The following is an 11,577-nucleotide window of genomic DNA, read 5'->3' on the forward strand; positions in this document are numbered from 1 at the left end:
TCCCCGCTCCTGCCCGCTCCTCCCGCCGCGCGCGCCGTCGCTACCGCCTCTTCCCGGGGCTCGCGCACGTCATGGCGCAGGGGGCGGGGGGAGCGGCGGCACCGCCCATTGGCCGAGGGGGCCGCGCCGCGGGGCGGGGCGCGACGCGAGCCCCGGTGGGGGGGGTGGATTGGGGGAGCGGCACGTGAGGCGCACGTGGGGCGCGCACCCACCCCCCCCTTCCTCTCAGTTTCCCGCCTTCCCCCCCCCCCTCCCCCCCCACATCCCCTCAGGTATCGCCGCCTGATCCCGGCGCTCCTGAGGCGGGAAGTCAAGTGTGAGAGAAGAGAGGCGCCAAAAATGTGGTGACCCTGCGTTAAGGGTGAGGGAACACCCAAGGTTGGCAAAAGCTCGGAAGTCAGAGGGGCCGCCAGCAATCAAAGTTTTATCAGTAAGCTACACACTTGGCATAGAAATTGGTATGCTGTTACCTGACCTACTATAGGAACAGTAGCTTCTGGATAAAGCAGTAGGCAGTGGATTTTGGATAAAGGGGTAAGGGAAAAGGGGAGAGAGAAAGAGATTAATTAGAGAGGGAGAGAGAGGGAGAGAGAGAGGGAGAGAGAGAGGGAGAGAGAGGGAGAGAGAGGGAGAGAGAGGGAGAGAGAGGGAGAGAGAGGGAGAGAGAGGGAGAGAGGAAGGAAGGAAGGAAGGAAGGAAGGAAGGAAGGAAGGAAGGAAGGAAGGAAGGAAGGAAGGAAGGAAGGAAGGAAGGAAAAGAAAAAGAAAAAGAAAAAGAAAAAGAAAAAGAAAAAGAAAAAGAAAAAGAAAAAGAAAAAGAAAAAGAAAAAGAAAAAGAGATCTCTGGTTCTGGCCTTAATCCAGCTGAGGGAATGTCAGTCCTGGTTCCAGGGTGTCGATCCCAGCTGTGACCACCCAGTCCAAGGTCCAGGTGGACTCAGTCACCCCCATGGGCAAGGCCTGTCCTCACCCTGAGGGCCCCCCCCTCTACTCCGCCCACCCCAGGCACAAGGAAAACTTATTTAAAGGAACCAGGAGGACACCGAAGTCAAGGCTGGGAGGGCCCTGTGATGTTATCTGTCCTCGTCCTTCAGTGGGAACACACGGGTTGCTCAACGAGTGCTTCCCCCAGCACCCAGGCTCAGCACAAATGTGTGTCCTACCCCCTGAGGTCCTTCCAAACGGTAGCCAGGTAGGTATTTTTAAAGGGAAATGAAAATGGAGTGCCCCCCAATTTGAGTCATCCCCCAGGAAGTGGTGTTTTCTGTCAAGGGGGCGTTCTTCATAAATGTTGCCCTGGGGAGTGGGAGCTCAGCTGTCCAGTTTAGGGGAGCTGAGAACAGGCTTGGGTAGAGACCTCTCCTTTTAATCCCAGCTGTGCCCCACAGGGACAAAAACTGGGACAAAGGCTGCTCCAGAGGGCTGGAAATGGGACAAAGGCTGGGGTTTGTACCTTGCTTTCTCTCTTTCCCCAGACAGATACAGGCTCGTGATGGAGGGTGAGTCACAAAACATGTCACCAGCAAACAAACTCTAGTAACCTCCTGTGTGCTGCATTTCACACTGCAAATGGGAAAGTTTTCCCAAAGCCAGAACTTATCCACTAATCTCTCACTGGCACGTACAAGTCTCTCCTCCTCCTCCTCACGACATCAGGGCTGTACTATGTACAATATGCCCCCAGGTGCACCTTGAAAGGTCACCTCAAAACAAGGTACAAAGTTACAATGGGGTAATAAAACATTACTGTCACTTTTGACAGGTGTGTCAGACCTGCTACTAAAATTTATTTTGACTAACACACACCTCAGACAAACATTTAAATTGTTGCTGCTGAAACTTTCAGAAGTTGTTTTAAATATCTGTGTTTTAAATATCTTGAGCAGAGCCACTGAGTGAAAAAGTCCTAAACTGATTTATTTTGCAATGTGTGTTCACACTATTATCCCATCACTCATTTTTCATGCTGCTTAATAAGAAAACTTGAAAAAATGAAAAGAAAAAAACTAAAAGCCTTATCATTGCTGAAATGCAATGGGTGAGAACAGCAGGAATTTTCACATAAACTCGTCCCTGTTCTTAAGAAGTTGACTTCAACACAGTGCTGCTTAGAGATATTTTCAGGTCAGGCTGTATGTGATCTGTGCTGCCCTCATGCCAAAAATAGTGTGCCAGCTATTTACAATGAAGTAGTGGGGGCAGCATTGGCTGGACAAGCAAGTGTAAACAAAATAAAAATCAAAACACAACAAAATAGTCAATGCAACATACAAAAATATCCTAAGGTTCAACAACTTCATCTTGAAACTGTTTCATTGAACTAGTAACAGCTGACTCTGGGTGGTAGAAAAATGAGATTCCTTTAATAGAAAGAAAAGTGCCGCTAACCTTCAGAATAAATTTACTTTGCCCCGAAGAGGTTGTACAGAGGTGCCACCAGATTTTAGTGGCCGCTCTTGACAAATCTCCCAGGCCAAAGCAGCACAGTGTGACAAGCACTGAGCTCCCTCCCTGGTCTCTGGATTTTTCCCTGGCAGAGCTTTTTCACAGCCTTCCTTCCCTTCTCTTTAGAGGCTGTTTACTCGTAGCTCACAGAAAAATAAAGTGGCTGCTCTCATTACCTTCCTTCTCACAATTTACAAGCAACTGGGAGAAGGCACTGCCTCCTCTGCTTCCTGCCACTCACGCCCATCATCTGCTATTGTCTTTCCCACTCTAGATTGCTGCACTGTTTCATCAGCAGCATCATTTACCCCTGCTTGTCACCACGGTGCTTGTAATCCTGATTTTCTGGAGTGTTGTACATTAATCCTCGGGTTGCATTGCTCAATGATTGCCCAACCACAGCTGTTCCTGAGCACTCCTGCCTGAATCACCACATGGTTGTTCCCACTGTTGACGTGGGAACATTGGCCCGGATACCCCAATTTCTTGCCTCAGCTCCACTGGCTTTCACCTTCCCAGCTCCAGGCACCAATTTGACTTTAGCAGCACTGCTTGTTTCCCTCCTTTTTCTTTCTTTCTTTGGACAATGCTCTCAGGCACAAGGTGTGATTTTTGGGGATCTCCTGTGCAGGGCCAGGAGTTGGACTCGATGTTTGAGGGTCCCTTCTAACTCAGGACATTCTCTTTCCTTCTTCTCTTTTTTTCTGTCCTGGGTCCTCCTGTCATTTTTGGCACTACTGTAAAATATATGTGATTAATACTGCCTACTTTTAATTCTGAGCCAATCTAACTTATATTCTATTTTAAGAATTTTGGTATCAGTCAGCCTAGGGAGTGAGCCGCTGTGGCTCTTTCTGATGCCCACCTTTATTGACCAGGATGATTAATTCCTTTAAAACTTCTATCTTAGCTTTAAAGTCAGTCACTTGAGATGTTCAATGGCTTTCACATATCTCAGCAGATCCTACAAATAACTGTTTAAAAATGTGGTTTAGAATTTCCCAGTGTGCAGAGGCAATGGGAACATCCTGACAGATAAATGAAGGAGCTCTGTCAAGTGGTGAAAAACATTGTTACCTGTTCCACTTAAACGTTTTCCTTTTAAAAACTTTAAGGGAAGGACAGCAACGTCAGATTTAGAATGCAAAGGCAGTCATAAATGTAGCATTGAATGAGCTTCCATTTTTACATAACAAGAAATAATGGTGTGCATGTAAGACTGAGGCCAGAACTCAGTCAGGCAAGTACTACAGTTAAAAAGGAAATAAATTAAGAACCTGTGAAGGACTTCAGCCTGATCTGATAATGCATGACTGTATTTTGGCAGGAAAGCCAAAAACTAGCTCCAGCAGATATCACATTTTTGAGGATGCCTGAAGTGTTTATAAATCATAAAGTTTTCTTTTAAAGAACTCCAGCTCAAGCTTTCACAGTTTCTGTTATCATCATGTCAAGATTTTGTGCATAAATACCCTTGCTCCTTTTTACTCTGTGTGAAGCATAGAGTTTTCAAAATATTTGGTGTGAGAGATTCAGATCAGCAAACTTTGGAGAAAAGGCAGAAGCAGCAGCAGTTTCACTCACTTTCCAAGCCACAAAGCCGCTGGTTTTGCTGGCAGGTGAGTTAGAAAGAAATGCCCCCATCCCTCTCGGCAGAGGGCAGTGGTAACCTTACTCAGAATCACATTGCTTTTTGCTACTGAACTGAAATCATCCTTGGGGAAAAAAAAAAAAAAAAAAAAAATGAAGCCCTACTGCAAACCAGTGAGCTCCCAGCTTCCTCTTCCAGCTCAAAATTCAAGTGATGAACTTGCCATGACCAAGCAGGAGGAGGTGCAACAGCCAATTTAATTGATGTGATTCCATTGCTGAAAGGGAAACCTGCATTGTTTTGGTTTTTTTTTTTTGAGGAGTAATTAATTTTGCCTTTCGCTACCATTTTAGGTTATAGAATGAATCTTGCCAGCTGGGATGGTGTAATAGCTGAGGTTATATTTGTTTAAGTTGAGGAGGTTATTTCTTCTGTATGTTTAAAAAGGAGGTGATCCTTCTAGTCTGGCTAAACGTCAAACTGTGAGAGGTATTGAACCTATATAAATACTGTCTCACCCCTCTAAGCTGAACTGTGTTCTCTGAAGCTGTTCTTTACCCTCTCTGACACACCAGCTTTCTCTTTCTGTTGGGCTCGGAAACAACTTCACCTGGGTCCCAACCACATTGTATAATATCATTGCTCTCCTTGTGACAGCAGCTCAAACCAACCTCAGATTTATTCTGCAGCATACTCTGCTGCTTATTAAAAATGCATGAAAATATTGAACTGCCTCAATGAGTCTCTGAAGTTGTTTCAGCAGGAATACATGGAATACGTGGAATTAGATGTCCAGTCAAGCCTGGAAGGGTGACTTCAAAGAGATGCATTCCAGAGCAAAAGATCTAGTTACCAGTATTGACTCTCCTGCATATAATGACTTTCTAAATATTTTTGTGGATACAGAGCACTGAACTTGGCCAGCATCTTCTTCCCACTCCTACAGCAGCAACTGTACGTGTTCCTTGTGACTGCACAGACTGCCAGCTATGTTACACACTTGGGACCCTTCCTTGTGAAGGTCAGACATTTTATACCTAATTTAATGATGGCTTAGTACTCTTGTGGTAATCTCTGCCTCTCCATTTTTCATAAGCATGTGCATCCTTTCTCTTTTTCCTAAATACAAACCAGTTTGCTATTGCTCTCCCCACAGCTGCTGAGAAAACAGAGTATGCCAGTATTTTGTATCAATTCCTTGTCACCCGTTTATCTGCTACAGTACAAATGTGCTGACTGCTCATGGACATGGAAGAGAATCAGTGCTTATGGAATGACAGATCCAGGGTGATTCCCAAGACAGCTGTTTGCAAGTAATCATGCAGTTCTACCTGTTCTGTACTTTGCAAAATGCAGGTTCTGGGGACGAATAACTTTTTGTTTGCAGTAATCAAGTGGGAAAGATGTGAGACAAAAAACACTGAGGTGCTATGGCAACCCTGGATCAGCCTTTTTGGGTATGAGATCCTCAGGGTCATCAAGGAGAAACCTTGCAGAGAAATGTCAAGTAGGGAATGTCACATGGGGAACACCATGGAGAAGTCCAAGAGCAGCTAGAATCCTCATGCCAAAAGTGATTGATGAAAAAAGTATAAAGACAGGGGGATAAATAATCCCCATCAAAACCAGGATATGTTTCTCAGAGGAGAACAACTATCTCCATTAAGCCACAAAAGATTGACTCTCTGCTGTAAACTAGGAAAGAAGAGAGGTTTTTACTCTCAGTCTCAGACATTTCCTCTTTTCCACCTTGTTTTAATCTCTGCAAAAATAGATGACATGTACCAAAAGTTGTCCCAAGCAGGACACATTTCTAAATCTGCCCAGCCAGCTCTTTGGTTGTCTCATGGCAATGAGGCAGCACATCCTGCTGCTCTCCCTTCTGTGAGTGCCTTTCCCAAGTTTGACACAGACTGACAACACTGTGCCTTTGTAGCTCCCCTGCCAAAAAGCTCCCTTTTCTCTGCTCAAGGCCAGTCCCATCTGCTCTTTCCTGCTTCTCCCCAATTTTAGAAACACCTGACTAGAGGGGGAATCCATCCATTACTTCTCTGCTGCAATGATTCAAGCCAAGGAGGGACTGCTGCTGGGTGTACAAGTGGAGGGACTGGAGAGGGCAGTGCTTTCCTGTTTGGGAAGACATTTTGGATGATGGTAAGGGAGAACAGTGCATGGGCCAGGAGCATAAACAAAGCAGAAAGAAGGAAAATCCAGAATAATGTCCCAAAAGAATCTCACTGAAACTTGGCACCACAGGCCATAGCAACAAATAGAGCAGTAAAGAATGTACAGACTTGGTACAAGGCAGTGCTTATTGAAGGAGATGACAAGCGTGAAGGAACACTTCCAAACCTCTGAATTCAGATAGATTTGTGTCACAGCTGAGTCTCTGGCAACTCTCAACAGCATTTTGCTGAAAGTGGAGAAAATAGGAGTTACAAAGCTGAAAGAGGCATTTTTGCTATCAGCTGAGGACTGGCATAAATGGGAGGTTCTAACGGAACTACACCAGGAGGTGAAGCAATCTGCAGGGTTTGCTGCAGTTGATCTGCCTTGGGCTGAGTTGATGTGGTTACAAAAACATCTTTGTGCTCAGCACTATTCTGTTTTTGGCCTAGTGCCTTGAGGCTTACAAGCTTTGGAAATATGGATGAGGAGATGAAAACTTGAGCTTGTTTAAAGTATTTAAATCTGAAGATGGCAGGCCCAGGAGAGGGATTCTGAGTTCAGGCATGTAGGTCATGCAAGAGAGGTCTTGTCTTCACCAGCAAGTTAATGTGAAATATAGTAAAAGTGTTCCTGTTAGTTCAACCCTTGCCCACACAAAAAAATCCCTCATTGCAAAAAGTGGCTGGAGAAACATAAATTGACAAAGCAACCAGAGAACAAGGTAAACCTTGAGTGAATTCACTTCGTCCTTTACCACTGCTGTTTCTCTTACAGTAGGGACCCACACTAAGGACCACCATCAAAACATCCAGCAGTGCTCCCTCCCCACAGTTTTTCCACTTGCGCTTTCCTTAGTGACTGACTCTGCTTTCTATTTGTGAGCTTATTCCCCCAGGTGCAAAAGGCTTCCAGTGTCCCCAGTACAAATCACCCATCTTCAGCACAGAAATCTTGGGTTTATTATTCTGCAGCTGTGTCTAGCAAGACCTCAGTTTCCTGTTGCCTGCTGATCAGACACCAAGTTATAGAAGAATCTCTGGCATGATGCTACTGTAGTCTATGATTTTCAGAGCAAGGATCCAGGCTGAAAACTTTCTGGTGACATTCCAAGTAAGCTGTCATGAGAAGGGAATCCAACACGCAAGACCTCAGTGCTTAGGGAAAATCAGAGGGTTTCATCTACTCCGAAGAAAAGATAAGAACTATAAATGCTAACTCAGTAACTCCCCAGGAATGGCCATGTGCCATGCTGAGACTGAATGCATCATTAGCAATTCCCTGGGGCTGGATGTCTATTTCAGACTGCACAGTATAACAGCTCCAGGGAACGTACAACCAGAGGATGCTGATAATTTCACAGTTTCTGCTTCCCTGTGAGGCAGAAAATAGAAGTGCTCTGAAGCTCTTTCCCAGGAACACAGAAGTAATGTTTTCCAAAGCCATCAAAAGCAGAGGAAGATAGGTGTGTTCTCTGCAATGTGGGAGAAAAGGAAACAGAATAATCTGCTGCTGTGGCTGCTAAAGGAGGCTCTTGGCTGATTAGCAAGCTATGTGCACTGAAGCTATGGAACCTGTCCCTTGCAGCAAATATTTTGGGAAGGCACGTAATGTTGGCTCAGGTAGGTGGATATCTCAGAAGCACATAGGGTCAACAGTGGATTCACACCACACCAGTGCCTCCCCTCACGGCACAGATTAAAATGCTTCTAGTACGTTCATGTCAGGACATGATGGAGGCACAACCAGCACCAAAGAAGGCTTCAAGCATCTGCAGCTCTTCATTGTTCTACAGTACAACCTTTTATATTCTTCATCTTACATGCATTACACCTGTGTGCCCTTTGGTGATTGGTCAGTGCACCTGGGCACTCCTGTCTCATTGCTTTCAATGTTGTTCACCTGTCCAGCACAGCTGTAGCCCATTAGGGATGAGGCTCAGCCGCAGCCCCACAAACTGTGTACTTACAACACATTTACGCTTTATCACAAGCAACCCATGGGAAAAACTTCCAGGACAGATGACTCAAGGTAATTTGGTAGTGTGACTGCATCCTCAGAAAGAGCAGACGAAAAGGGAAAGGCAGACAGCCAGGTGGTCTCTAATACTCTGAGGTCAAATTCCTCTTTCTGTCACTCTCGGTTATGTGAAAGTTGAGGATGACGGAGAGGTACCAGAAACACTCCCGTGTCTGCTGGCAGAGATGGGCAAGGCCCCAGGCAGACTGAAACACACACTCCTGTGAGCACAACCGTGCAATCTCTGCCATCAGAAAGATGATACCTGGGTTTTAGGGATGCTCCTGAATGTCTCAACTTCTCTGCATAGTTTGGATTGCACAGTAAATGCCTTGGCTTCATGAGATGTGCTGTTGGCTCTGGGGAGGCATTATTTCAGGTTGGCTGCAGCTGGGAGTATGTAGCATGACTTCAGACCTCATTAGATGCACACTTGACAAGTTTTCTGCACTAACATAAAAGGAAGAAAGGTTTTCTTAACAAAACAAGGCTTGTACAGTTGTCCTATGTGTATGAGGAAGGGTGTGTCTGTCTCTCTGCCCCAGCTTTTTTCTCCCAGTAAGTTTTGAACTTCTTGGCTAGTTTTATGCAAATCGGATGGGAGACAAAGGTTCAAGAAATATTCAGTTCCAATGGCTTTTGTAAAAAATTTAGCCTAGGTAGAGGACAGAATCTTAATTAATGCCCCAAGTGGAGGAAACTTTTTTTGGACTAAGAATTTTAAGTTGGCAGCAATCACTAGTCCAGTCTCCTGCTGAAATCACAGCCAGCTTCAAAGTCAGATGAGGCTGCTCAGGACCTCATTTTGTAAACCTCCAAGGTGTCAGGAATCTACTCTGAACCTCATCTTCACAAAACAAATATACTGAGAGCAACACCTTTGGCTTTGCCAATAAGAGAATTAATTTCCTCCTCTTTTAAAGGAGGTATAGAAGTGGCAGCCCATGGTAAAGCCTGTGACAATCCCCACACCAGGCAGTCCATAAGGCTCTGCTTATGTTAAATATATTTAACCAGAAGCTACTTACTTTATTTTGGCATTCTGTGGTAGTTAATGATTCCAAGTACAAAGGTCAGACTCAGAGACACAAGGCTTTATGTATCCCATTGTTTGATTTGCCCGAAGCTACAAGGGAAGGAGTGCTGCTCTGTATGACTGGGAACTACAAGCTACACATCCAGCCTGACAAGCTAATGAGAACAAGTCATTCATTAACAGGAGACTTGCTGCTAGGCAAACACACACAGCTGGTATGGGAGAAGAATTTGGATGTGAAATGAGATAGTGTAGTTGGTTTTTTTATAAGACATTTCCTATTTCATCAAGTTTACAGTCTAAATAAAGACCACACAGAACACATTAAGAGCCTGATCAGAGGAAAATTTGGGCTTATATCTTTTCTGAAAGGTTTGGTAATGAGCAGAGAGGCAGAATTTGCAAGGAGAATGGAAATATTTGCATGTTTAAAAGAAGGAACAAGTTTTAGATTTAAGTGAGATTTGATTATAAATGTAAATCCTGCTCTCTTGAGTACCAGTCTATTCTGTACACACACACACACACACACAAATGCATTCACAGAAACATCTTACAAAACTCTGGTGCTTTCTCCTGCTTCAGTGGCTACTATTTTTTTTTTTTTTTTTTGAGAGTTTCACACTAGTAAGCATTTTTTACAGGATTAGCATTAAAATTGGAAGCTGCAAAGTATAGCTATTTAATAACTGTTTGAGGAAGGAACACAGTGTCATTTGAAAGATAAAGTAAGCACTTGCAATTCTTGCATAATCAAATAAAAAAGACTGTCAAGGAAGAATCTCTCCAGAATTTGTGGAATGAAACAATTACAACATTTTAGAACAAACTCTGACTTTCAAAGTGATTTAACTATTTAGGAGCATTGCATAGAGTATGACACCATCCATGGCCAGGGCACAAGCGGTCCAGAGCAAGGCTGGACCCTAGCATCCTAAACATGTAAGACAGAGCAGCAATCCTGCAAGAAGCTGTATCCTCAGGCTTCCTTATGAGATCAAAGGTTATATTCAGAAGTGTGTACATCTGAAAACAATACTAGGAGTGCAGTCATTACTGGGATTCATTATTGTAACGAAGGCATTTTCTGAAGACGTGGTTTTCAGCATAACTTAGAAAAGGGAAGTGAGGGTGCTGGGGAAAATGGAGGGGAAGGAGATATTAGGGGAGAAACAAGAAGCAAAGAACATGGAGAGGAAGCACTGCTGACTCCAGAGTTTAATGATCTTTTCCAGTCTAAGTGGCTCTATGATTCTAATTCTGTCTTATTTTAGCTTCACATCTTGTTTTTAATGTATCTTTATTTTGTTTTGGACTGTCACAGAGGTTATGCTAATCCAAACCCAGCACAGCAGTCATCAGAGGAATCTACGCTGGGACAAGGCTGCTCTCCAAGGCACTGGTGGAGGAACTGCAGTACAGCATTGTGTTCTGAAGCATTTGCTATCACTTAACTAAATGTCAGCTCTCTGGATACAAACCTCTCAGCAGAAGAAACAGAAAACACAGGAAGAAAAGCTTCGATCTGCAAATCGAGAGAACCCCCTCATTGTTCAATGAGCGACTAAGATTTTAAATTAGGAATCATAAAAATTAGTCTCCTAAACATAAATTAAGGCAACACTAGAACTCTGGTGGCAAAACATTCCTATTGACCCACCTGCAGCTGAATACCTAAAAGCCTGAATCATCACCAGCACAGTTGAGGGACCTCATATTACCTCAGCAAATGTACTTTATCAGTGATCATTGTGCAAGCTTAGTATTAATTTGCAATTCTCAGCAGATGCAGAGACTTGTCATCATTTTTGTTTGGTAGAGGCAACATGTTCCACAGAAAAAGGCAAACAAACAACATTCTTAATGTTCTTATTAGCATACTCTTCTACAGCCTTTGGTGCCTGGAACAGATGCTTGGGAAGGGTGGTGCAGCTGTAGTACTTAGAAAAATATATTGGACAGGAAAGAAATTCCTGAAGAAGTCCTATAATCTCCTTAATTCCATCTCTCCCCACCTCTGGCTCCACCCTGCTGGAGGCTGTGCGAGGTTATGTGTTATATCCAGATGGGTACAGCTCCTGCAAAACTTCAGCACGGGTAATGTGCTGCTGTTGACAGTTGACAGATACATGCACAAGCTACACAGTTCTGATCCGTGAGGGTGCTTAGTTACCCAGCATACCTAACCCCAAAACACAGGGCCAAATAAATGAAGAATAGGGATGCCTGAGATGCTGTAGTGAGCTGGCTGTCTCTACACACTCATCTTTTCCACTACAACACCATGTGCCCAGTCCCTTTCCCCCCTATGCATGGGGCTC

General features: G+C 44.3%; 1 long non-coding RNA gene across 2 annotated transcripts; it reads left to right on the forward strand.

Moving 5' to 3' along the window:
• The first annotated feature begins 284 nt into the window (after positions 1-284).
• LOC128811250 (uncharacterized) lies at positions 285-11,041 on the forward strand. Of its 2 annotated transcripts, none has more exons than XR_008438275.1 (2): positions 285-361; positions 10,581-11,041. It is a non-coding gene; the product is annotated as an uncharacterized LOC128811250 (long non-coding RNA). The 2 variants fall into 2 exon arrangements; XR_008438274.1 differs by lacking the exon at positions 285-361 and adding an exon at positions 7,120-7,823.
• Positions 11,042-11,577: the final 536 nt, after the last annotated feature.

This window comes from Vidua macroura, chromosome 9 (genome assembly GCF_024509145.1).
Source record: "Vidua macroura isolate BioBank_ID:100142 chromosome 9, ASM2450914v1, whole genome shotgun sequence".
In the NCBI taxonomy this organism is placed as follows: domain Eukaryota; kingdom Metazoa; phylum Chordata; class Aves; order Passeriformes; family Viduidae; genus Vidua; species Vidua macroura.